Below are 23,176 nucleotides of genomic sequence, written 5' to 3'. Positions count from 1 at the left end.
TCCTTGGATTTAAATGGAGTGGTGTATTCTTTTCATTCACTCCACATCCATGAACACATCCTCTGCTAAGCCATGCTCACCACAACTATCTGGGCCCCAGAGGCCCATGCATGTGGTCCTAACGCCCCCTCATGCACATGTTGCCTGCTGGCCCACAGAATCTCTCACCCATATTCGACACTGTGGGTGTCTATATCACACTGCATGTGCCTCACACATTTACCACAAGGAGGAGCTTCCACGGGTTCCCCCCACAGAGTCACCTTAGTCGCGTAAAGTCACACTGTTCTTGTACAGGTCAGTTCCAGGCGGTACTGAGTGCACACTTCCTTGCCTGTGGGAATTTTGGCAGGCACTGGCTGCTCACTTTTTGCTCTGTTCTGGGACTGCATTTTCCTTCATGCCCCTCTTGGTACACGTGCATTCGTGGTCATGTCATAGTTCACGCTTCTGTGCCAGCTTGCATCTCCCATTTCCCAGAGAGGGAAAGATTCTGGGCATGGCATGGCCTTTACTCACCTCTCAGTGCTAAGCATTTCTAGCATGGTTGACCCTCAGGGTACTCCACAGGTTACCCATGTGCTCACGAGGCGTGCCCACACCATGCACACATTCAGGGGTGTTGCTAGGTCTGGAAACAATCTGGGGCTACGCTAATGTCAGGACTGTCGAGACTCGGGGCTGGCTAGCCTTTTGGTTCTAGCCCCTGAGCTTCTATCTGGGGCTACAACCAAAAGACACAGGGGCTATAGCCCCCTCACCCTGCCCTAGCGACGCCTCTGCACAGATTCATTCCAAACTACCTTGACGTGCTCCTCCTCCACACGCCTTGCTCACGTGTTAGACGGCCAATCCTCAGAACATAGCTGAGGCTTCAGCCTAGAAGTTAAGTCTTAAACAGGCAATGGTAAGGCCTCAGCCTAGCCCTTTAATTACATGCACATGTTGCACCCTCTTAAATAACATACACTGCACTTGATCTAAGCCACAAGGCTGAGAAATTACAGAGGGAGAGATTCTCACACACTAATCAAGATTCTGCCCAAAGGACTATATATGGTGTAATCTCATTTTATTTGATTTTTTTATTGAATATGTTTAAGGCACATATACAACAAATGGTGTTTCCAGGTGCCACAAGGCAAAAAGGGGAGGGAACAGGTGAAATAATAAAAGAATAAAGGTCCTATTAGGCCTTGTGACATTCGGATCGTGCAAGTGCAGTAAAGAGAAGTTGCGAAGAGGAGGGGTGGAGGAACTGCATACTTTGCAGGGGGGGGCAGCCCAGGGGCCAGGAAGCGCCGATCAGAGCCCAGGGGGGTAAGTGTCAGGGGTGCCAGAGGTGTAGATCACAGACTAAGTGCAATGATGGGGGAGGACCACACTCAGGAGGGATGCCGGCCAGGGTGGAGGCCCAGAAGGGAAGTGCTGATAAGAGGGAGGGCTGGTATAGACTGGCCCAGGATGGCCTGGTAGCCTGTACGACTCATAAGGGACCGGACCGCCAGTCACAGCGGCAGAAGTGGATTTAGCAGGAGAGGGGGTAAGGGGTAGAGAAAAGCAGGTTCTTAAGAAGTTTCTGAAACTTAAGGAGGTCCGGCTCAAGTCTGAGAGGGGCAGGAAGGCTATTCCAGAGGGAGGCTTCTGCCAAAGAGAGAGATCTACCCTGCAATCTCTGCTTGGAGAAACGTCTGCCCTGCAGAGAGTTGGAGCTAGAGGACCAAAGGGCTCTGGCAGAGAGGTATTTAGGGAGATAGAGTTGGATATATTGGGGTCCCAGGCCCCAGAATGCATTATGAATGATGCAGAGGGTCTTGAGTTTGATCCTCACAGCAACCGGGGGCCATCAGAGAGATTTTAGGGCTGGAGAGATGCCTTCCCTGGGCTTGAGCCAAAGGATAAGTCTTGCAGTTCTATTCTGGATTAGTTGAAGGGGGCAAAGAGAGGAAAGAGGCATGTTAAGGAAGAGGCTGTTACAGTAGTGAAGCCGGTAGAGGACCAGAGATCAAGAGACTTCGGGTTTCTGGGGGAAGGTGAGGAAGGGGAGAATGCCTCTGAGGAGATGAAGCTGAAAGTGCGCCGTCATGGTGAGGTCAATGATGTGAGGGGAGAAGGAGAGAGAGGAGTCGAAGATGACACCAAGGATTTTGGCCTCACAGGATGGTGAGGGGAGAGGGCCCAAGGAGGGGAGCCACAGAGTAGGAAGGAGCAGGGGTCCTAATGAGAAGGATCGCAGTGTTACTGGCATTAAGACAGAGATCGTTAACAGTGCCCCATGTCTGAATTGCAGTCAGACAGTCAGAAATAAGAGATGGAGGAAGTGGACAGAAGCTCGCAGGAGAACTGTGCATCGTTAGCATAACACTGGCAACAAGGAGAGAAGGAGAAGATCAAGTGGGCAAGAGGAGCGAGAAAGATGTTGAAAATGTTAAAGAGCCACAGCGATAGGATAGAGCCCTGGGGAACGCTGCAGGTAGAGAGTGAGGTGGAAGAGAGGAAAGGTCCCAGTTGCACCTGGGAAGGGTGGTTGGATAGGAAGGAAGTCGGCCAGTCCACAAATGCCTCAATGTTAGGGTGAGTGTTGTGAAAAATGAAATGAGCGCCAAGCCATGTGCACATTATGTACTGTAAGGCTACCATTTATTATCACATGCATATTTGTGCAATATAAAGATTGGTAATACTTTTTAGATTCACAAAATACTCTTTGATTGTATGAAAAGCGTCCAAGAAACCTCATTGGCACTATTTCTCCCCATCCTTTCTCATAGGGGTATTTTGAAAGGGTACATAAACTGTACCTGACTGTGCATTTTCCAATGATAACCTTTTATCAGAAAATAAATTGCTAATCAATGTTTTGATGATTTGTTTAGCTCAGTAACACAAGTGTAATTTACTAAGACAATAATATATTCTGGGAGTGATCACTAGAAATGAAGATTGTAAAATTGCAAATATAGCCATTTTAACATTGTAGTACAATTAAAGAAGTTTAATTTTGAATTGCATATTTTTCCAAGAACACTCACCGTTTTGTCACAGTGTACAGATTGCTTTTTAAAAGACTGTAGATTGCTTTTGAAAGGTGCAGTGTACAAACATCTTTCAAAAACATGCAAAATGAATGTGCCGGTTTGAGGAATCTTTTGTGAACATTTAAGAATTCCCTTAAAATGTGAATATAATGTATTGAATCGATGTTTAGAAATATTAAATAGGTGTGTAGGAGGAACTATCTAAAACACCGTGGAGGAATATTTAAAGAGTGCACACATGTGAAATACACAGAACATTCTTTGCCAAATCTGGACAGAAATGCTAATACATTGAAAAGGTTTTGGAATAAGTGAAGTGACTTTCAGGGCTGTGCCAGCATATTACAAATAAATAAACAAATAGAAAGATAAATAAATACATTGGGCCTCATTACAAGTTTGGGGTAGCCATGCCCTTAATAAGGGCATGGCTACCACCAAACTCGGGTCCAGCTCCGTGTCCCACGAAAGTGGAATAACCGGGCCATTCTGACCTCGGCAGGCCCGGTAATTTCCCTTTCGCGGACCCGGAGCCGGTACGTCCCCATTCCCATTTGAGCCCCCATAGGGCTCAATGGGAATGTGGAGGATGGTAGCAGCGGTACCGTTCATAACGGTACCGTTGCTACCATCCTGTTCTGCTCGCGGGTGCCACTCTGCACGCCTGGAGCAGCCCCCGCGAGCAGAACTCGTAATGTGGTGGTACAGTGATAATGGCGCCGGCATCACTACCGGCCCCGTTATCACTGTACCGCCACAGTTATAATGAGGCCCACTGTGTTGAGAAAGCCTGCAGAATTCTTCAGATGTTTATTTATTTTTCAATGGGCCTCATTACACGGTAGGCTGTAAGGGTTTACCGGTACCGGTAAGGGCACTGGTACCAGTAAACCCTTACCGCCTTACTACGAGGTCCCTTTGCGGGTCCTCCCTTAACGCTTGGTTTTTCCAGGCGTTAAGGACGGGACCCGCAAAGGGACCTCAGAGCTAATTACGGTACCGCAAATTGCGGTACCGTAATTAGCACCTTCCCCATTCCCATTATGCCCTATGTGGCAAAAATGGGAATGGGGAAGGGTAAATGGGGATTGGGGAATTACCGCCCCCGCTCACCTTGGAGTAGGGCGGTAATTCCGCCATCCACCAAGGCGGACTCGGTACGGTACCGGCGGCAACCATGGCGCTAATAGCGCCATGGTTACCGCCTACCGTGTAATGAGGCCCAATGTTTTTCTCATTTGTTAAACAAAGCACACACATTGCAGCATCCTGGAGGAGGTGAAATTGGCTACTGACACGCAAACAAAAAAATAATGAATTAATATGCAGACTAGACCAAAAAAAGCAAAGTTTTCAGGAGGCTCTGAAATTTCAATACATTGTGAGTACGGTTTTTTAAGACTGTGGTAAGAGAATTCCATAATCTGGATATATGACAGGCAAGGGCCTCATCACGAGTAGGGCAGTATCCCGGCTCTAATACCGCCCAACTGTAATAGCGTTAGCACCCACCGATCCAGCGGTTGGTCGTTAAGGGAAAATCCCCATTCCCCATTGGGCCCGTTGGATCCAATGGGGCATCTTTGGCACTAATGCTCTCACTAATTCAGCCGGCGGTAATAGCGCCAAAAAAACACGGCACTAAATGGGATTTTCACCTACAGAAAAAAGCTGGCGGTAAAACAGCCCATTTAGTGCCCAGCTCGTAATACCGTCACCACCGCATTTAAGGGCTACAGTCCAACTCATGATGAGGTCTTAGTGTCCTCCAAAACGAATCACCTAGAAACAAGGGGTTTAGGTAGTTTGTCAATAACGGAGAGTTTTACCATCAGAGGGAATGGCACATGGGAGGGTCTGGGTCAAGAAGGCTGGTTTGCAACCATAAGTGGCTTTGTGAGCCAGCAAAGTGCCTTGAATTTGAGCTTTGACTTCACCAGTAGTCAGTGTAATCAATAGAAGACAGAGTGCAAGGGGGCCCCAGGGGGGCACAGATTGCATAATAGACAGAGAGCCTTATTCTCGATTCGTCGAATATAATAGCTTGCTTAGTCATATAAACCACATTGTAATTGTCAAGCCAGGAGCATGTCAGGCTATTGAACAGGATGGCCCAGACATTTCTAGAAGAAGAAGAAAGAAACTGGTCTCAGGCACAGAAGACATTTCCGTGGAAAGGCCGCGAGGGAATCCATTTTTAGGCCAAGATTCTTCAGTCCCTCCCCTCTGCCGAGTCAAGCGCCCAGACAGTGAATTGGGAGCCATTTTGGAGCAGGATCTCGGTTTGACTCACGTTTAGTTTGAGGCGATTGAGGCAAATGCAGTGGTTCATTGCTTTAAGACAAGATATAAGATCTTGGACTGTGAGAGCAATGCCATCTGCATACAATGCAAACCAATATGAGAGCACCAAGCCTGGCAGAGGTGAAAGGAGCAGATTAAATAGAAGGGGAGATCATGTTGAAACCTGAGGAATGCGGCTGGGTGAAGGAACTTCTAAGGACTTGAACAGTCTTAGCATGACAATCTGGGTCCTACCAGTAACATACGATTTCAACCATTTCAGAATGGAACCACGAAAGACTTGTATGCTGGTCAGCCCAGTACTTTGGTGTGGTCCATCAAATGGAAAGCTACAGGTGGGTCTGGAAGACCCAGTAATGCGACACCACCATGGACCGTCTCCCGACTATGACGAGGAAGCATTCGGTGCAATTGCTGGGGCAGAAACCTGAGTGCTCTTCATGGGGAAGGCCATGTTATTCGGTGAAAATGTAGCTAACACTGCAACATATGATATGATATGATAGGTTATTTATAACGCGCTTAATACCCAGAGGTTTCTAGTGGTGGACGCGGGGATCGAACCTGTGTTGCTTCGTGTCGTCTTGCTTCCAAGGGGAGCACGTTGCCGCTGAGCTATCCGACTGACACCACCTTCTCAAGCAATTTAACCCTACATGGTAGTTTGGAAAAATGGGCAGGAGGTTACGATCCAATGAAGGCTTTTTTAGAAAGACCATCGTCTTGAAGTCACTGGCGACATGTGCTTGGCTTAGGATGTACTGATGTCTAGCGCCTCCCACTTTAACTCTTTTCGCAAGTAAGTAGTTTGTGAGGGTGCCTTGAGCCGCGTCCATTATGATAACCTTTTCCCATTCCATGTTTGCTGTCAGAGGGTTGCACTATAATAGAGGAGTGCAATACATACCCCTCTTTACAAGGAAGAGCAGGTGTCAGGGGTACCAGGCTGAAGGTTTCTCAAAGCCAGCTGTACATAAAGTGCCAGGGTCTGGCATCACGTGCTCAGAGTGCATTGAGTTCAGATGTGTCGATGTTACCATGCATGGGGATGTTTGTCATTTTCTTGGCTTCTAGGCGCTTTCTGCTGATTTTCTTGGGGGAGCCACATGTCTTCTGGTCGCGTTGGCCTCAACGAGGATCTCCTCCATTTGGTTTGCCCTTGTAGTTAGCACATTGTGGTCAGGTGTGCAGCCTTCTGTGTCTCCTGGATGTCTGTGTTCCTGAGGGCAGGTTCATTTGTTTATTATTGGGGGCTTGGCTTGCCACAGTCAGGGTCTCCTGGGTGACAGTTCTAATGCGAATTTCTGATCTGCACATTTTTTGGGGGACAGGGTTTAATATCTCAGAATTAGGGGTACTGATTCTACTGTGACTCCTGCATGTTGGAGTGAGATATCCGATTTAATTTAGATTGGGTCTCCTCCGACTCCTTCATTTTGGAGTGTGATATTAGTTTTCATGCGGACTGTGTCCTCTGTGACTCCTGCATGTTGCAGTGTGATATCAATTTTGATGGGGATTGGGTCCTTGGGAATCCTGCATTTTCGGGTGCGATATCAGAGTTGACGGGAACTGGGTCCTCTGCCACTCGCAGAGCGAGATATTAGAGTGAGATATCCGATTTCTTGCATTGTGGCTGGGTCCTTGCTTAGTGTTTGTTGCTCTGCGGGAGCAGGTGTGTTCAAGGGGATAGTAAGATGATGGGGATTGGGAGGGCAAGGGGTGGGATGGCAGAGGAAGGTGCAAGGTGGGTGTGAAGTGGTGGATCCCACTGTCAGCAGTCTGGAAGTTATGAGAGAGGAAGCAGTGTGGTAAAGGTGAGGGGTAGACTTGGTGATGTGGTGGTGAGATGGCAGATGATGCGTTATTGGGTGATAATGGCTGCATATGATATGGCGAGAAGGTGAACGATGCAGCATGAGGCGGGAGAGGAAAGGCGATGGGCGTGGCCTGTTAGTATAGAGGAGGGACCGTGGTGTGCAAGGTGAAGCTGTGGTGAGAGGTGAAAGTAGTGCTGGAGATGGCCACCCTGGTCAGGGAGATACGTTGTGGAAGGTGTGATCCAGCGGTGCAGTGGAGGAGCACATAGGGTGGGGGAGGAGGTGGGGTTGTGAGGTGCCGGTGGGCGGCGTAGGGATTGTTTGGGTGATGGAGACAGTGAGGATGGGGGTTCTGTTCGTAGGATTGAGAAATGACAGATGTTGGGGTTTGACTTGTGGGTGGCAAGTGCGGCGGCAGTGGAAAGCTTTACTGTGGGCATGACGGTGCAGGAGATGCAGGGCGGTGTGGAGCAGGGGTGGTCTCTGGCTTCACCATCGAGAAGATGGCAAGGTTTTATGGTGCTGGTGATGGGGGATAGTGTTGCTTTAGAATGGAATGCTGTGGTGTGAGGCATCAACGTGTGGTGGAGGTGGCGTGAGGGAGGTGAGTACAGGTGCTGTCTGTAGATTCTTCAGAAGTGTGGCAAAGTGGCGTTTGCGGGGGTTCTGGAGCTGCAAAGTGTGGTGTTGGTCTAGGGCATAAGGTGATGGGCTGCAGGAAGTTAGGCCCTGGTGTTGTGGGTGGTGTGAGGTCTGGTGGGGAATGTGCCAGCCGGCTGTGGAGGGTGATCGCCAGTGTCTTGCTGGGGTGTGCTGCATGTTATAGATTGATCGGATCTGCCACTCAAGGGTGGGTGTTGTCTTCTAAGATGAGGAGAGATAGGTCAGGTGCTGTGGGTGCGGCAAGTGTGGGTCTGGAAACGAAACAAGTATTTATGGCCAGGGCTCTGCATGGTAATATGAAGTGTGGGCTGGGGCGTACCCTACATTGTGGGGAATGGGGGTGTTATTCTCTGTTTTGTGACCGTCTGTCCCAGTGGTGTGCATGTGTTTGACTATGTGAAGCCTCTTTGGCCCCCCAGTCCTGTTGCTTGTACTCCGGTGACCGATTTGCGCCTGCTGACCCTTTAACATGTATGAATGCATTCTGAACTGTTGGGCAGTGGACCATGCACATGTGCTAGCCAGCCCTGCAGCCTTTACCTTTGCAGCACATGCAAACATTCTCGTAACAGTGAGGATATGCTCAGAATTCGCCTCTGTTACAGGTTCGGCTGTTGCTGAGCAGTGACAGGTTCGGTTGTTGCTGGTCCGCAGTGACAGTCAGCAGTGGCAGGTTCGGTTGTTGCTGGTCCGCAGTGACAGGTTTGGTTGCTGCTGCTCAGCAGTGGCAGGTTCAGTTGTTGCTGGTCCGCAGTGACAGGCTCAGTTGTTGCTGGTCAGCAGTGACAGGTTTGTTGTTCCTGGTCAGCAGTGACAGGTTTGGTTCGGCTGTTGCTGGTCAGCAGTGAGAATGTGCTCCAGCACCTTGAAGTGTCTCTTGTGCAAGATGGAATTATCAATAAAGGCCTCAGACCAAATTGCCGGATAGACTCAAAGAATATGGCAAAGTACTACATTATTCTCAGTATAATGAAGCTGGGTACACCGACGAACAACAGACTGATGCTCGCACCTACACAGCCAAACCTGATTACACAGAGGTATTATACCACAATATGTGTCATCTATGACATCATCCTACGTGGCAATCCATAAAACCTTTTGGCGGGAGGGATTGGTTAGGGAAACATATCTACTTATAGAATATATACAGGTTAGCACTGCATTGGCTGTCTCATATCTGTAAGACACACCTCAAACTACCTCTGAATATGTATAATGCTGATTACAGGAGACAAAAAGGCAGCGGATTGGTCTATGCAACATTGTATATCAAGTTACCCCATAGACCCACTGATTGGTTTCCACCCAACCTTGGACTTTCGGCTTGGCTAGCAACACGTAAGCAAAACGAAACCCAGGTGCTTGAGTCATGTCAGATTACTCCCCACTTTCCCAATTAGTCCATCATCTCTCATCAGTCTGATAATAAGCCAAAGTTTCCCGTCTGTAGTTGAAACTGTAGTCTTCTCTGTTTTGGGACATTCAAGGGAGTATGAGCACATCACTATCTTCAGCCACAGCTTAATGAGTAGCCCTTGTTTCCGACTTCTGCATCATGTGTGAGGAGACTGCAAATTTGTCAATTTTTACAACTTGTTTACTGCTTTTTGATACCAGGTGTTATTGCTCCTTTGGCCTCTAGAGACTCGCTCACTCCATCTTGTATGAGACGTATTCACTGCTAATTGAGCAATACTTGGCTCTTGCACATGTTTTCATCTTCTTTAATCTTAAGAGAAATATGTCTCCATGGCTTATCCATCTGCCTCCCTTTGTGCTTTGCAGTTATTCCTTGAAATATCATCCTTGATCCCAGGCCAACATAGGCCCTCATTCTGAGTTTGGAGGTAGCCATGGGACTATTAGAGCCATGGCTGTCTCCAAAATCGGTCCGACTACGGTCTGGTGAAAGGAGTAATTACCGGTCCAGTCCGAGGTCGGCAGGACCGGTAATTCCCCATTCACCAGAGCCATTCCCCATTCCCATTTGAGCCCCCATATGGCTCAATGGGAAGGGGAAAGGCGGCAATAATGGTACCGCAAACTGCGGTACCGTTATTGACCCCGGTATCCCTTTGTGGGTCCCGTCCATAACGCCTGGTAAAACCAGGTGTTAAGGGAGGACCTGCAAAGGGACCTCGGAATAGGACGCAAAGGGATTACCGGTACCGGTGTCATTATCGGTGCCTGGTATCTCTTTGCGCCCAGGTCGTAATGACCCCCATAGACTCTTCTTTGTTTGCCCACAAAGCTGTTTTCCAGCGTCTCCTGACTCTGCATCCCTGGCCTGTCTCTGAGGTAGCTGGATTGAGTCTTAACATGAGCCAGCGTCCATTTTCCAATTATGGCTGTCCTAGCCACGTTATACATTCCTCTATAGCAAGCTTCTATATATCTCATCTGCCTTGCACTGCAGCATATTAAAATTATTGATCTCCAAGTTACTTTGGGGGTAATTCATGGATTATTTGTGCCGAAAAAAACAGGATTTGTGTGCCATTCTGCCCGCAAATCCATGTTTAACAATTGGGGATTTGCGGGCAGAATGGCACACAAATACCGTTTTTTTCGGCGCAAATAATCCATGAATTACCCCCATTATCTTCTTTTACATACATGGTTACTTTATCATTTCATACATTTTTCTCTCGTTGCTTCAGTTACTTTGTCTTTCTTAAGCATTGTCATATCGTTTCAGTATGTCCTTGTATACCTTCTTCATGACATCACTCTGCCTTAGTCAGATGTCACTCAGTGTTACATAATATTCATTGGTGCATGCAGACATCCTTCCACTCATTCATTGCGTGGGTACATTCGGTATGGTTGTCTGAGTGCATTCGTACACTCGATGTGCTATAGGGACACCACAGGGGGTCCCACATGCAGCACTTCTCCTGCTGTTCCAGTGTGACAGTGGTGAGGAGCGGGAGTTGGGGATGATGCGTCCTACGGCTCCTCTACAACAGGTTTGGTTGTTCCTGGTCAGCAGTGACAGGACCGGTTGTTCCTGGTCAGCAATGGCAGGTAGATCTAAACGTTCTCTTCCTTTTTGTGTCAGCTGATCCTTGGCCTTTCAACTCATGATTAGGCAGCGTTGTTAAAGCAGTGAGTAGCCTGTGACAATAACCAGAGCTACCCATCCCCATTTTTGGTGACCCTCTTGTGACAAATCAACATGTGGGGCACCAGTGGTCCAGGGATGAATCTCGGTTTCTAAACCATCAATCAGCCCCACACCTCTAGTACACCAGTAGGGATGCGAACAGATTGGAATACAAGTGAATAATAAGACCTCCTTGTCCAATTTCTGGTAACGTGGGTGGAACGGCAGGCTTATCTCAGCAAGGTTGTGGATCGTTTGTAAGTTGCAACACAGCAATAATACAATTATTACCCAATGATAAAAGGTACTGTCTAGTCAAGGTTGCATACAAATATCTACTTTATTATTATTACAACAGACAGTTCTAGCACACTACAAAATACAACCCACCCTATAAAGGAAAGAAGAGGACTCACAGTTACAAAGAAGCAAACGAGATGCACTCTGGATACTGACACAAGGGTAGTCGGTAAAGTAAGTAATTGCAATAGTTCAAGCATATTTGGTATCAGCACAAAGGGAGCAATGGGAGGTCACATTTCACCAGGGGCCTTTGGACAAGGACCTGGGTGACAGAACCATAATGTACCTTGTGCTTGTATAAATTCTTGGTGCTTGACAGGGTCCAGTCAGTTTCAGGGCGCTTTGCAGCTTCTTCGACAGAGTGCAAGATGGGAGACAGCTGCAGGTATCAGGCAGCAGGCAGTTCGGCAAGCGAGGCTGGATGGATGGCTGTAGTCTGGCCTACATGACAGCTCAGGGGCAAGAATCGTTGTCTCAGTGCTGGTCGCCGGTTCTGAAGCACTGGTCGAGGCATCTCAGGTGGCGTTAGTGACAGTGGTGCAGTTGGTTGCAGCTCGAGGGGCTTAATTGGTTTGAAAATGTCCTTTAAGGTGGACGTCGGTAGATGCTTGCTGATGCACTCCTCCTAGCTTCTTCACTGGGCTTGTGTCATCCTTTAAGGCAGACAGCCCAAAGCTGAAGACAGTGTTGCCGGCAACATCCTTGCCCTTGCCCTTGCTTTGGTTCAGAGACTCTCTGGTACTTCACACCTAGGAAGGATGCTGCAGGGCATAGCAGGGCACACTGTGTGCTGACTGAGTACTGGTATCGGAGGTGCTGGAGGGTCCTCTGGGTTCAGTATCACCCTCTGTTTCTCTGGGAGATGTTTAGGGGAGGGATTTGGCTTCCAGCTTGGAAATCCTGCCCTTCCTTCACTGGCGGAAGATATAAGGTAGACTGAACCTTCAGTGAGGGTCCAATGGTGAGTTATTCTTGTTACTCCTGGCAAAGTCTTCAGATGATCTGTCAAAAGAGAGGCTCATCCTAAAGCCAAAAAGGCCGCAGTGATTGGTGTAGGCTAAGCCTACCTTAATGAACAATACGCGGTGCCCACCAAATATCTCCTGTATGCATGAGTTCATAACCAGAGTGCTTTGTAACAGAAAAGGTAAAGCATGTAATGCTAAGACCTACCCATCTTCCTTTCTGTTGTGGATCAAGGGGTCTCTATGATTAATTGAGCTCTCTGGGGTTCCTGGTGAAAGCGGCAGGTCTCCCATGAAGCTGCAGTGAAACCAGACCAGAGTTTCTGACTTCTGTAAACAACATTCTAGTACCTTCCGAATGGGGTCCCCAGCAGGGATGACTACTGTAAACAGATATCCCAGACATGGCAGTTAACTGCCCTTGATACTAAGAGGTGGGAGCTGGCTTCAGGTTGACACAGATGCATATCAAAGGTGGTTGGGGTTTACTGTCTCTTTTGTTTGTCCTGTGGCCAGGCCTGGCATGAGCCTGTTTGAATTAAACTCTGAATAGTATGTGAATGCTGCAACCAACTACAGGGCTCAACAAAAGGACATGGTGGATCCATGGAGCCTTTGTTAGCTAATTAGGCTGGACATGGCAGAAGGAAGGTTTTGACTTCCCCTTCTGAGATGGTTTGATATACTTTTGGCTGTCATAGCCCAACTAAATATGACTGTGGGGATAATGTCTCTAGGCTCTGTCCAGCCAGAGTACGCAGGTCTATGTGTATGTCGTACAGTGAGCATAGAGAAATGTGTGCAGATTAGCCCTGCACATTTTCCGAAGGTTGTTCTACCATCATTCAATTTCATTTAAAATGTCAAAAAAGCCCAGGCAAGCGCACACCTACCGTGCAGATGGTCGAATTCCTCAAATACCTCCTAGCCTCAACATGTGAACCACCACCCTACTGAGGGTCTTGTTCATCATCAAGGTGAAAGTACCGGCTCAGGCCATCTGCATTATCATGCTGGGAGCCTGACTTGTGCTGGAAGTCCATATCTAATCCCTGTAGGGATATGGCCCAATGCAGAAGCTTAGGGTTCGCCCCTTGCATGGCCACTAACCATCGAAGAGGCCGGTGGTCCGTCTGGATCATAAGGTGTGATCCAAAGATGGTGGGTTTCAGCTTCTTTGTGGCCCACATGAACACGTAAGCCTCTTTTTCAATGATGGCACAGTTTCTGTCCCTTTTTCTCAATTGCCTGCTAATGTAGGAAGCACGTTGCTCTCCCCTTTGAGAGTTCAGCTGTGCTAATACTGCTTCAATCCCAAAATCACAGGTATCTGTCTGGATAAGGAACTCCTCACCTTAGTCTGACACTTTCAGAACTGCGGATCTGCACAATCTATCTTTTAAATCCTGAAAGGAGCTTTGACAGGTGGGGGTCCAAGTTACCTATTTAGGCATTTTCTTGGAAGTTACATCATTCAGGGGCATGGCAATGGTCCCGTACCCTCTGATGAATGACCGGTAGTACCCGGTGAGACCTAGAAAGGCTCTCACCTGTGTCTGTGTGGTGGGGATGTTCCGATCCTTCGCAGCCTGTTTCTTCGTTTCGAGAGGTTGTTTCTTACCTCTACTGACCAGGTGGCCTAGATAAATCACTGTGCCCTGCGCTATCTGGCACTTTGTGACCTTGATAGTCAGACCTGTGCTCTGCAGCGCCTGAAGCACTTGTTTCAGGTGGGATAAGTGATCTTCTTAGGTGTGGCTGAACCCAGCAATGTCATCTAAATAGGCAACACTAACGTTTTCCAGACCAGACAAAACCTGGTTAACCATCTTCTGAAAAGTGGCAGGAAAGACATCAGAGTGAACTGATAATGTCCTTCCGGGGTTGAGAATGCTGACCTCTCGCTCCATCTGTGAAGCCGACCTGACAATACCACGCTGTGAGGTCAAATGTACTCATGTACTTGGCAGTGCTTAGCTTGTCAATGAGCTCATCTGCCAGAGGAAGGGGTGAGCATATGTCTTTGTGACAGAATTGAGCCTCCCCATAGTCCACACAAAAGCAAACTTCAGTCTTTTTAGGGACCAGTACCACTGGGCTAGCCCAAGGACCGTGGGATGACTATGTCACCCCTAGGGACAGCATCTTTGAAACTTCCTCTGTTTTTTAAATAAAAACAATTTTTATTGGTTATTGCCAATAAAGCAAATATAACATACAACAACCATAACTGTACACGCTTGGTGGAACAGTACAGACATATCGACAGTACGTAATGATGTTCAATGACTGGGTTCCATGTGACAATCTGAGTACTATGTTGGTCATGGCAGTATCGGACAATGTCCCCAGTCCCCTAAGTGTCCCTTACCCACCTCCGCCCACCTCTAATTTTCCCCAGATCTTAGCAATCTTTGCTGTGTACCCTCTTGCGTTGTAGACCCACATTTCCAGGGCCATGCACATGTTCACATTGGCCACCCAGCTTGCCACCTGAGGGCAGTCCTGCGCCTCCCATAGTGAGGAAATGACTCTCTTAACCGGTCCCAAGCCAACTGCTCGGAATGTTCTCTCTTATTTGGAGAGATCTCCCTCACCCCACACCCCAAGTAGTATATATTTCGGGTGAGAGGGAATTTCCATCGGACAGCCTACGGATACAGTTCCCCCGCAGCCGCTGTATCAGGGAACTTTCTCACCAAATATGATAAAATGACCCACCAGGCCACCCGTACCACAGACGACAACCATCGTCTGCCCACCCCCACCCATGAAGCCTGGTCCGAGAGTAGTAAACTCGCTGCACTATCTTGTACTGTATGAGGCAAAGTCTAACACACATAATAATTTCCCTCGGAAACATCAACATTTCCAGCCACTCCTCTTGCTCTATAGTGCCTACATCTTTCTCCCATCCATCTATCACTGAAGGCAGACAGTTCCCGGGCACTAAAAGCAGACAATACTTGGTACAGTGTTGACGTGACTTTTGATTCAATTTGTGCTGCCAGTAAGTGAGCCCCCTGGGGGGAACATTGTGGGATCTCACTCAGAACTGGGAATTGGGCTCCGATCGCTGTACAGATCTAAAGTCCTCTCCTCTGCCCGGACCACATTTTCCCACATGGACTCAAAAGGAAGGATACTGTCATCCTGTATCACATCCGCAAGGTTTCGGATCCCAGAACTCTCCCAGTGTCTAAAGTGGCCCATGTTAAGGAGTTCAGGGAGAAGTGCATTGCCCCATAGAGGCTGAACCAACGTCGGCTTCTCCCCCCAACTGATCTGCATGTGTGCCCCCAGCATATCCATTGTGTGCACTGCGACATGAGCGGGAGGGCGCGCTCCCCCTCTCTTGGCATATACAACCTGTACAGGGGTCCTGATTCCCATCCACCCTCATTCTAATGGTATGTGAGGCAGGCCCCGGATTCCCATGCAGACAATTATTGACAACTCCCTGTTGCGCTGCCCAGCAGTATTGTTGTAGACAGGGCAAACCAATCCCACCCTCCCAGACTGACTGTTGGGGTGTTTTCAAGGTGATTCCGGCTTGCGTGCCCCTCCGCCCCCCGATTCCCACAACAGCTCCCTAAGAGCTGTGTCTTTTTCTTTGAATACTTATTTGGCTATTGCCAGCATGGTGTTCTGCAACTACCTGGGTAGAGATATCATCTTGAAAAGAGCCTCTTTGCCCATGACGCTCGGAGGGAGGGATTGCCAGTGCATAATATCCGACCTGAATTTTCAGATTATGGGACAGAGGTTCAATTCAGTAAAGTCTGAGAGGCACTCTCCCCACTGAATGCCAAAATACCGGAAACCCATCCTAGATATCTGATATGGGCAGTCCTGTGGGATCGTTGCATCCCCACCCTGAACAGGGAAAAAAACAGACACCTTGGTATTCACTCAGTTTCTTTGTCTCCACCGGGCAGGACACGGCAGGGTCACCTATAGAAACCAGCAGGTCATCTGCATATAGAGATATCTCTTCTTCTCTTCCCCACGGCCACCTGAAGCCCACCCACTCCGCACTTTACCTAAGCTTCATGGCCAATGGTTCTATTGCGAGGGTGAAAAGCAGGGGGAAAAGGGACAGCCCTGCTGCATTCCTTATTCCAGTGGAAAAGTCCTAGCGCAAACCCCATGAACCCGCACATCAGCTACCAGTGCCCTGTATATCAGTCGCACCGAACTGAGAAAGCTCCCCCCAAAACCCATTGTTCCCATTCTCTCCACTAGCGAGTCCCAAAATATGAAATTGAAGGCTTTCTCAAAATCCACCAACAGTAATGCTAGTGGCCTGGGGCCATTAGAGGCCTGACCAAGGGCCAGTTGCACCCTGTATAACTTCATGCGGGTGGATTTAGATGGCATAAACCCACATTGATCCGGTTGAATCAGTCTGCCTCTCACTCCCTGTAGATGATTTGCCAAAAGTCTGGCCAGGATCTTCGCCTCCCAATTTATCAACAAAATCAGCCTATATGAGGCACAATATTCAAGTGGTTTACTGGGGGAGGGGAGAACTATTATACAAGCCTTTTATCTCCTAGAAGTATCCCTCCCGTCTACTCTGCAGAAACAGTCTGTGGAGCGGCCCAAACACTGCCTCACCCGGCTTCTTACAGACCTCCACAGGGAAGCCGTTCAGGCCTGCCGTCTTACCCGTTTGTAGTTGTGACATCGCTACCCTCACCTCTTCCTCTGATACATCTGTTTCCAAACGTTCACGCTGCTGCTCAGACAACTATGCAAGACCTCCGAGATTCACCTCTCGGCCAACACCATCCTCATCCTTGCCCACTGGAGCCTTGTATAAAGACACGTAATACCCTGCAAACTCTTGCGCAATATCTATCTCTCTCATTAGAATCTCCCCGCCTCACTCTGCAGAGCTCGCACCTTCCTGCTACCTTGACCCCTGCATTCCAACCACGCCAGCATCTTACCCGCCTTGTTCTCAACTTCGTAGATCCGGCTGTGACTATGCGAATGAGCCTAGTTCGCATTGTCCAGCACGACATTCCGGAGTGTCTTCTGGGCACTGCGTGGCCTGAGCTGCACCTCCGAGGAGTCCGCAGCCACCAGGGCCTCCTCTGCTCTCACAGGGGAACTTTGGACCTCCCCTACCACCACTGCATGCCTTTTTCCATGTGCCATGATGAGAGAGATTGCCTCACCCTGGAGATTGCCTCACACTTTATAACCCTCCCAAACTGTAACCGGGCTGACCAATGATCCCTCACTGATCGAACAATATGTCTGTGTGGTTTGCACGAGGGCCTCAGTGAAGTCGAGGAAACCTAAATAATAGGAGTTCAGTCTCCAAGTGGTTGTGGGTGGTTTCTGTACACTCTTAAGTGTCACCAATAATGGAGAGTGATCCAAAATCCCTCTGGCTAGCATTTATACAGCCAGTAGTCTATGGCCGTCAACATGCGGGATGAAAAGATAGTCCAACCTGGAAAAGGAGGAGTGAACCCCAGAGAAGAAGGAGTACCTGGTCTCACCCATATGCAAGGCCCTCCACGTATCCAGCCAGCCCATTGCACTGGCGAATATGCATTATTTAGTGGGATGCCACCCCGTCTTACAGCACACACGTGTCCTATCAAGGTTCATGTCCATTATGTCATTAAGATCACCCCCCAGGATCCATCTCTCTACCTCCCCCATCACTGTACGTTTCTGGAGGTCATTAAGCAGTTCTCGTGTAAGGGGAGGAGGTGCATAGACCGCTATTATCCCCCATAGTTCCCCCTGGACCAGAAACTGTCCACCTGGGTCTAGTTTCACCTCTATAACCGAGAATGGCACCCTTTTATGCATTAGAATCATGGTGCCCCTTGCTCCTCTAGCAAAGCCCGCCTGGTAGGTCATACTATAGTTTGTGCGTGTAAAGAATTTTCAGTGCGTCCCTTCCAGATGGGTTTCGGTAAGTAGGGCGACGTCAGGGCGAGTGCCTGCTTAAAAATTCCATTGACATTCCGTGTTAATACACTGACTCCCTTTTTCTGGGTTGTCGTTCTGAAAATTCAAACGCAAACAGCTATCCACTGGCGGGGTGGGGCTCTTTCGGAAGCACTCCAACCTGGAATTCCTCCCTAGAATGCGTTAAGCCACACTCCGATCATCCAAGCCAAGCTCTGTAAACCAACAAAGAGTAAAACCCAAGAATAACAAACCCAACTCCTATCACCATGCACTTCTCCCACAACTAAAGCACCTTTTGCCCTGGAGCTATGTGAAACATACATTGAGTCTCCGGTTTTCGAGAAATACTGAAAAAATCCAGTAATTGACCCCCGTGATTGCTTTTATATTCCTTGGGATACTCTGATAAACACCGTATTGTATGTAATTATAAATGAACCGAACCTGTGTCACTTTACGTTGTTTTGTATTCAAGACAAACGCGTTGCCCCTGAGCTACCTTACCAGCTCCTCTGAATCGGAATTCTTTCCGGAAATAACTGAAGTGATGTGTAATACACAGTGGAGTCGTCTCACATCAACTATCCCACAGACAAGACTCACAGCCTGGCAGTGCTTGGCTCTGACCTCCGACTTGAAATGGTAATGGGGCTTAAGGAAGCGGCTGCAACAAACTGGTGGGGAAGCAGTTCCCATTGCCCTGTGCCCATTGCTGCTGCATGGCACAGTGTGGGCATCAACATGGCCCAATTTATCCATCGCGGGGGCATAGCCTCTCTGTCTGCTCCAAATGCCTGGAGGCCGGATACAGCGGATGGTGGGGCTAGCCGTGGCGGAGCTGGTGGGGTGTGCGACAGTAGTCGGGTGATGTTTGAGAGCGCTGGTATTATTACTTTGAGGGGCCCTTTAAGGGGCCAGAACCTGCTTCCCAAGGGCCAAAAAAAGCAGCACCCTGTTTTTGCTGTCAAGCAGATATCGATCCGCATGCAGCTCCCTATTCTCACTGTGACTGTACATAGCAGTGAAGAACCTTAAAGCGGCGTCCGCATTATCTCTCTGCTAGGACCGTCTTACGAGACGCGGCCCTTAAAGCACTCCCAAGTGCCCCAGCTACACATTGTGTCTGTACTAAAGGCTCTTCATCAGGGATGTCATTTCACCAAAATGCCAGGGGTAGCGCAAGTGACCTCACACAACCCTTGACCCCTGATAACATCACAGGAAGTGATGTAATTTGATCCCACCCCGAAGTGATATCGCAGGAAGTGATGGAACACGATCTTTCACCCGTTGACAAAGCAGGAAGTGGCACCACACAGCATTGTACACTACGAAAAATATGGTTACAGTATCGCTATAATGTGATGTACATTTCATACAAGAATGGATCGCCATATGTATCGTTAAGATCAGTGTGTATAGGCCCATATTACCAAATTACTGTGCATGCAAGCAGACGTCCATGACCAAATGATAATGATGTGTTATTATATAGCACTAACCCTTAAGCGCTTTATATAGAACACATATACACCCAATATCACCCAACGTGTGTTGGTACTCAGCCCTCAGAAGGAGTTGAGGTGTTTAAGAACAGAGTAAATCAGTGGCTCACCCCCTGAAGTGTGCCTAAAATAAAACTTTAATGAGTCTAGCAATTATTGTATAGAATTCCAGAAAGACACATTATTTGGCATGCTTATTCTTTCTTATTTAGGGCGAGTGCTGAAAGTGTTAGACTTGTTGCACTCCTGCTCTTATTTAAATTCTTTTTTTAAGGGGACTGAACAAGAAAGCCAGCCACTCCAGAGATAAAGAGCCACATGGTGCTGGCCACAGCCCAGGAGCTTGCATTACAAAAAAAAAAGCATTTTTTTTTAGAGGTCGCAAGGGAGACCACCGAGGTTGCAAGGGAGACCTCAGAGGTCGCCGTTGTGACCTCTGGCGACCCCTAAATGACGTCCCTGCTCTTCATGGCTCAATCCCTCTCAGAACCCGCAATTCTGAGCAGTCACTGCGGCCCCACCCCAACAGGGTAAGCAAGACTCTACATTGTGCGTGGAGTGTCGCCCATACTGCGTCACATTATTATTATTATTAAGTTTTATAAAGCGCAACACGCCCGCACGCCACACATATCAGTGTCCAGAAACTGATACTTGCATGTATAAGAAGGCAATTCTTTATCCTCAAATCTGTTGCTAATGAAATGATTGGATTCAGTGACAAATGCCCACCCCGGAAGTAAAGCCCAGAAGTAAAGCCCGGAAGCGCAGTGGTGGAACTGGAGCCTTGCATCAGACTTTCCCGGCTCACACAGGTCATTGGTGGTCCGGCACTGGCATGGGGGCAGTTCTCTGTGCCCGCATCTTCTGACAAGAGACCAGCTGCCCAGTCTTGGAGCAATCCTCGCCAGTTGGCTCGCGCAGAAATGTGAGCAGGGAGAACGTCGAAGTTCTGCTTCCTGGCCCCGACGGGTAACACCTCGGAGCGCTAGCCGTGTTCCGCTCACGGCCGCCTTCAGAAATAGAAAAAAAAGATTTTGCAGCATATTCTTGTCTGTAGGTGTTTTGCCAGAAAGTCTGAAAGGTTCTATTCAACTATATCGGTGTTTACCTTCTGTAGCTCAGCCGTGAGAGGTGCACACCTGTAGCACTAGTTCTGAAACGTGTGCATGTCTTATTGAGGCTGTCTCATTAATGTACAGGCAGGCAGGGGTCTCATTAATGTACATGCAGTCAGGCAGGGGTCTCATTAATGTACAGGCAGGCAGGCAGGGGTCTCATTAATGTACATGCAGGCAGGCAGGGATCTCATTAATGTACAGGCAGGCAGGGGTCTCATTAATGTACATGCAGGCAGGCAGGGGTCTCATTAATGTACATGCAGTCAGGCAGGGGTCTCATTAATGTACAGGCAGGCAGGCAGGGGTCTCATTAATGTACATGCAGGCAGGCAGGGATCTCATTAATGTACAGGCAGGCAGGGGTCTCATTAATGTACAGGCAGGCAGGCAGCGGTCTCATTAATGTACAGGCAGGCAGGGGTCTCATTAATGTACATGCAGGCAGGCAGGGGTCTCATTAATGTACAGGCAGGCAGGGGTCTCATTAATGAACAGGCAGGCAGGCAGGGGTCTCATTAATGTCCAGGCAGGCAGGGGTCTCATTAATGTACATGCTGGCAGGCAGGGGTCTCATTAATGTACAGGCAGGCAGGGGTCTCATTAATCTACATGCAGGCAGGCAGGGGTCTCATTAATGTACAGGTAGGCAGGCAGGGGTCTCATTAATGTACAGGCAGGCAGGGGTCTCATTAATGTACAGGCAGGCAGGCAGGCAGGGGTCTCATTAATGTACAGGCAGGCAGGCAGGGGTCTCATTAATGTACAGGCAGGCAGTGGTCTCATTAATGTACAGGTAGGCAGGCGGGCAGGGGTCTCATTAATGTACAGGCAGGCAGGGGTCTCATTAATGTACAGGCAGGCAGGCAGGGGTCTCATTAATGTACAGGCAGGCAGGCAGGGGTCTCATTAATGTACAGGCAGGCAGGGGTCTCATTAATGTACAGGCAGGCAGGCAGGCAGGGGTCTCATTAATGTCCAGGCAGGCAGGGGTCTCATTAATGTACAGGCAGGCAGGCAGGGGTGCAAATGGAAAACATGCACAGGTGGATGATCCCACAAGGGCCGGGTGGGGGCGGAGTTTGGAGGAGGGGGCGGAGTGGTAGCAGGACACTTGCGGTACATGTTGCTATTTTCACTCCTTATCTTTTACCCAGCTTATCTCATTGTTGATAGCCAAAGAAAGCTCATACGTAGAAAGGAAAGTGTACTCTAAAAAGAATTGAACCCTTTTTATGAAGTCCTCTTACTAAACGGGTGTCATTATGTAAAATTAATTTCACTTTCTAACTGGCAGATCCTCTCTAAACAGACCGCGCCCACGGGTAATATGCCAACTGACACGTGATTTCTAGCGTTTAGCACCACGTGTGTCTCTATTCTTTCTGTGTCTTTATCATAAGAGGGTGTGGCCCTGGGGCCTTTTCCAGAGAGGCATTGCTGAATCATAGTTTTCAAATCACTAACTTTAAATCCACAAACTGAACCCTGAGTATCCCAAGGCCGGAAATGCGCGTGCATATTTCCAAATCCCATAATGTTCTTGGTTCCGGAACCATCCAGTCAGGTATTTCCTTGGGGGGGTCTAGCGCCACCCTTTTGCTCCCCTCAACCCTCTTCCCGCTGAGCTGCAATGATGGATGTAAGTGTTCCTAACAGCCACTGTTTGGGGGGAAAGGTGGTCCTTTGCCACCGATTGTCACGAGACTGCCAGCCAGCAGGGAGCTGAAAGAATAAAACGCCACTGGAAAGCTATAAATCCTTCTTTGTGGCTGATGCAGAGGAACTGGTGTTAAAGGCAACAAAGTGATAACACTTCTGCATACCTCAAGGGATGTGATGGCCGGAAGGGCTCCAGCAAATGCAGCTTGTAAGGCGAGAACTGCAAAGTGCGTATTTTAAAGTTTACCTCCCAAACCTGGGCATATGTTATTCTTGCAGCTGGTCATGAGAGATATTACCCTGTACACAATGAAACAATAAAAGAATATTTGCGTGTTTACACTGGAGAAAACGGTTCAATTTTTTGAAGAGGGCACACAGGAAAACACTGATAAACACAGATTCTGAAAATATTTGAAAAACACCTCCAGAAGTAAAAAAAGAAAACAAATCCCTAATACAGGAAACCCTAAACATACAGAAGGCTAGCAATTCAATCATGCAGGGACACCCCTTGCTCAGCTGCTGGACCGACCTGGCTGTCATCGATCGGTAGGCCTGTTCTACGGAGGTGCTACAACGTACATTTTGAGTGTTGCAAAGTGTGACAGTGTCTAGCACCACAGTACCTTTGCCAGTAAGCCCTCTGCTCCTCAGTCTGGCCCCTCGCCCACCTCCTCCAAAGGGTGCACGTCCTGGGAATACAATGGGGCAAATGTTAGCACAGAGTCAGGCCGAGGTCGCTGTGA

At 48.5% G+C, this 23,176-nt stretch overlaps 1 protein-coding gene across 1 annotated transcript in view; it reads left to right on the top strand.

The window, feature by feature from the left end:
- KCNQ4 (potassium voltage-gated channel subfamily Q member 4) overlaps positions 1-23,176 on the top strand; it is an 899,641-nt gene that overhangs the window by 46,948 nt on the left and 829,517 nt on the right. The window lies entirely within an intron of this gene.

The sequence above is a fragment of the Ambystoma mexicanum genome, chromosome 11 (assembly GCF_040938575.1).
Source record: "Ambystoma mexicanum isolate Mex_15411 chromosome 11, UKY_AmexF1_1, whole genome shotgun sequence".
Classification (NCBI taxonomy): domain Eukaryota; kingdom Metazoa; phylum Chordata; class Amphibia; order Caudata; family Ambystomatidae; genus Ambystoma; species Ambystoma mexicanum.
This window is presented reverse-complemented; position numbering and strand designations above follow the sequence as displayed.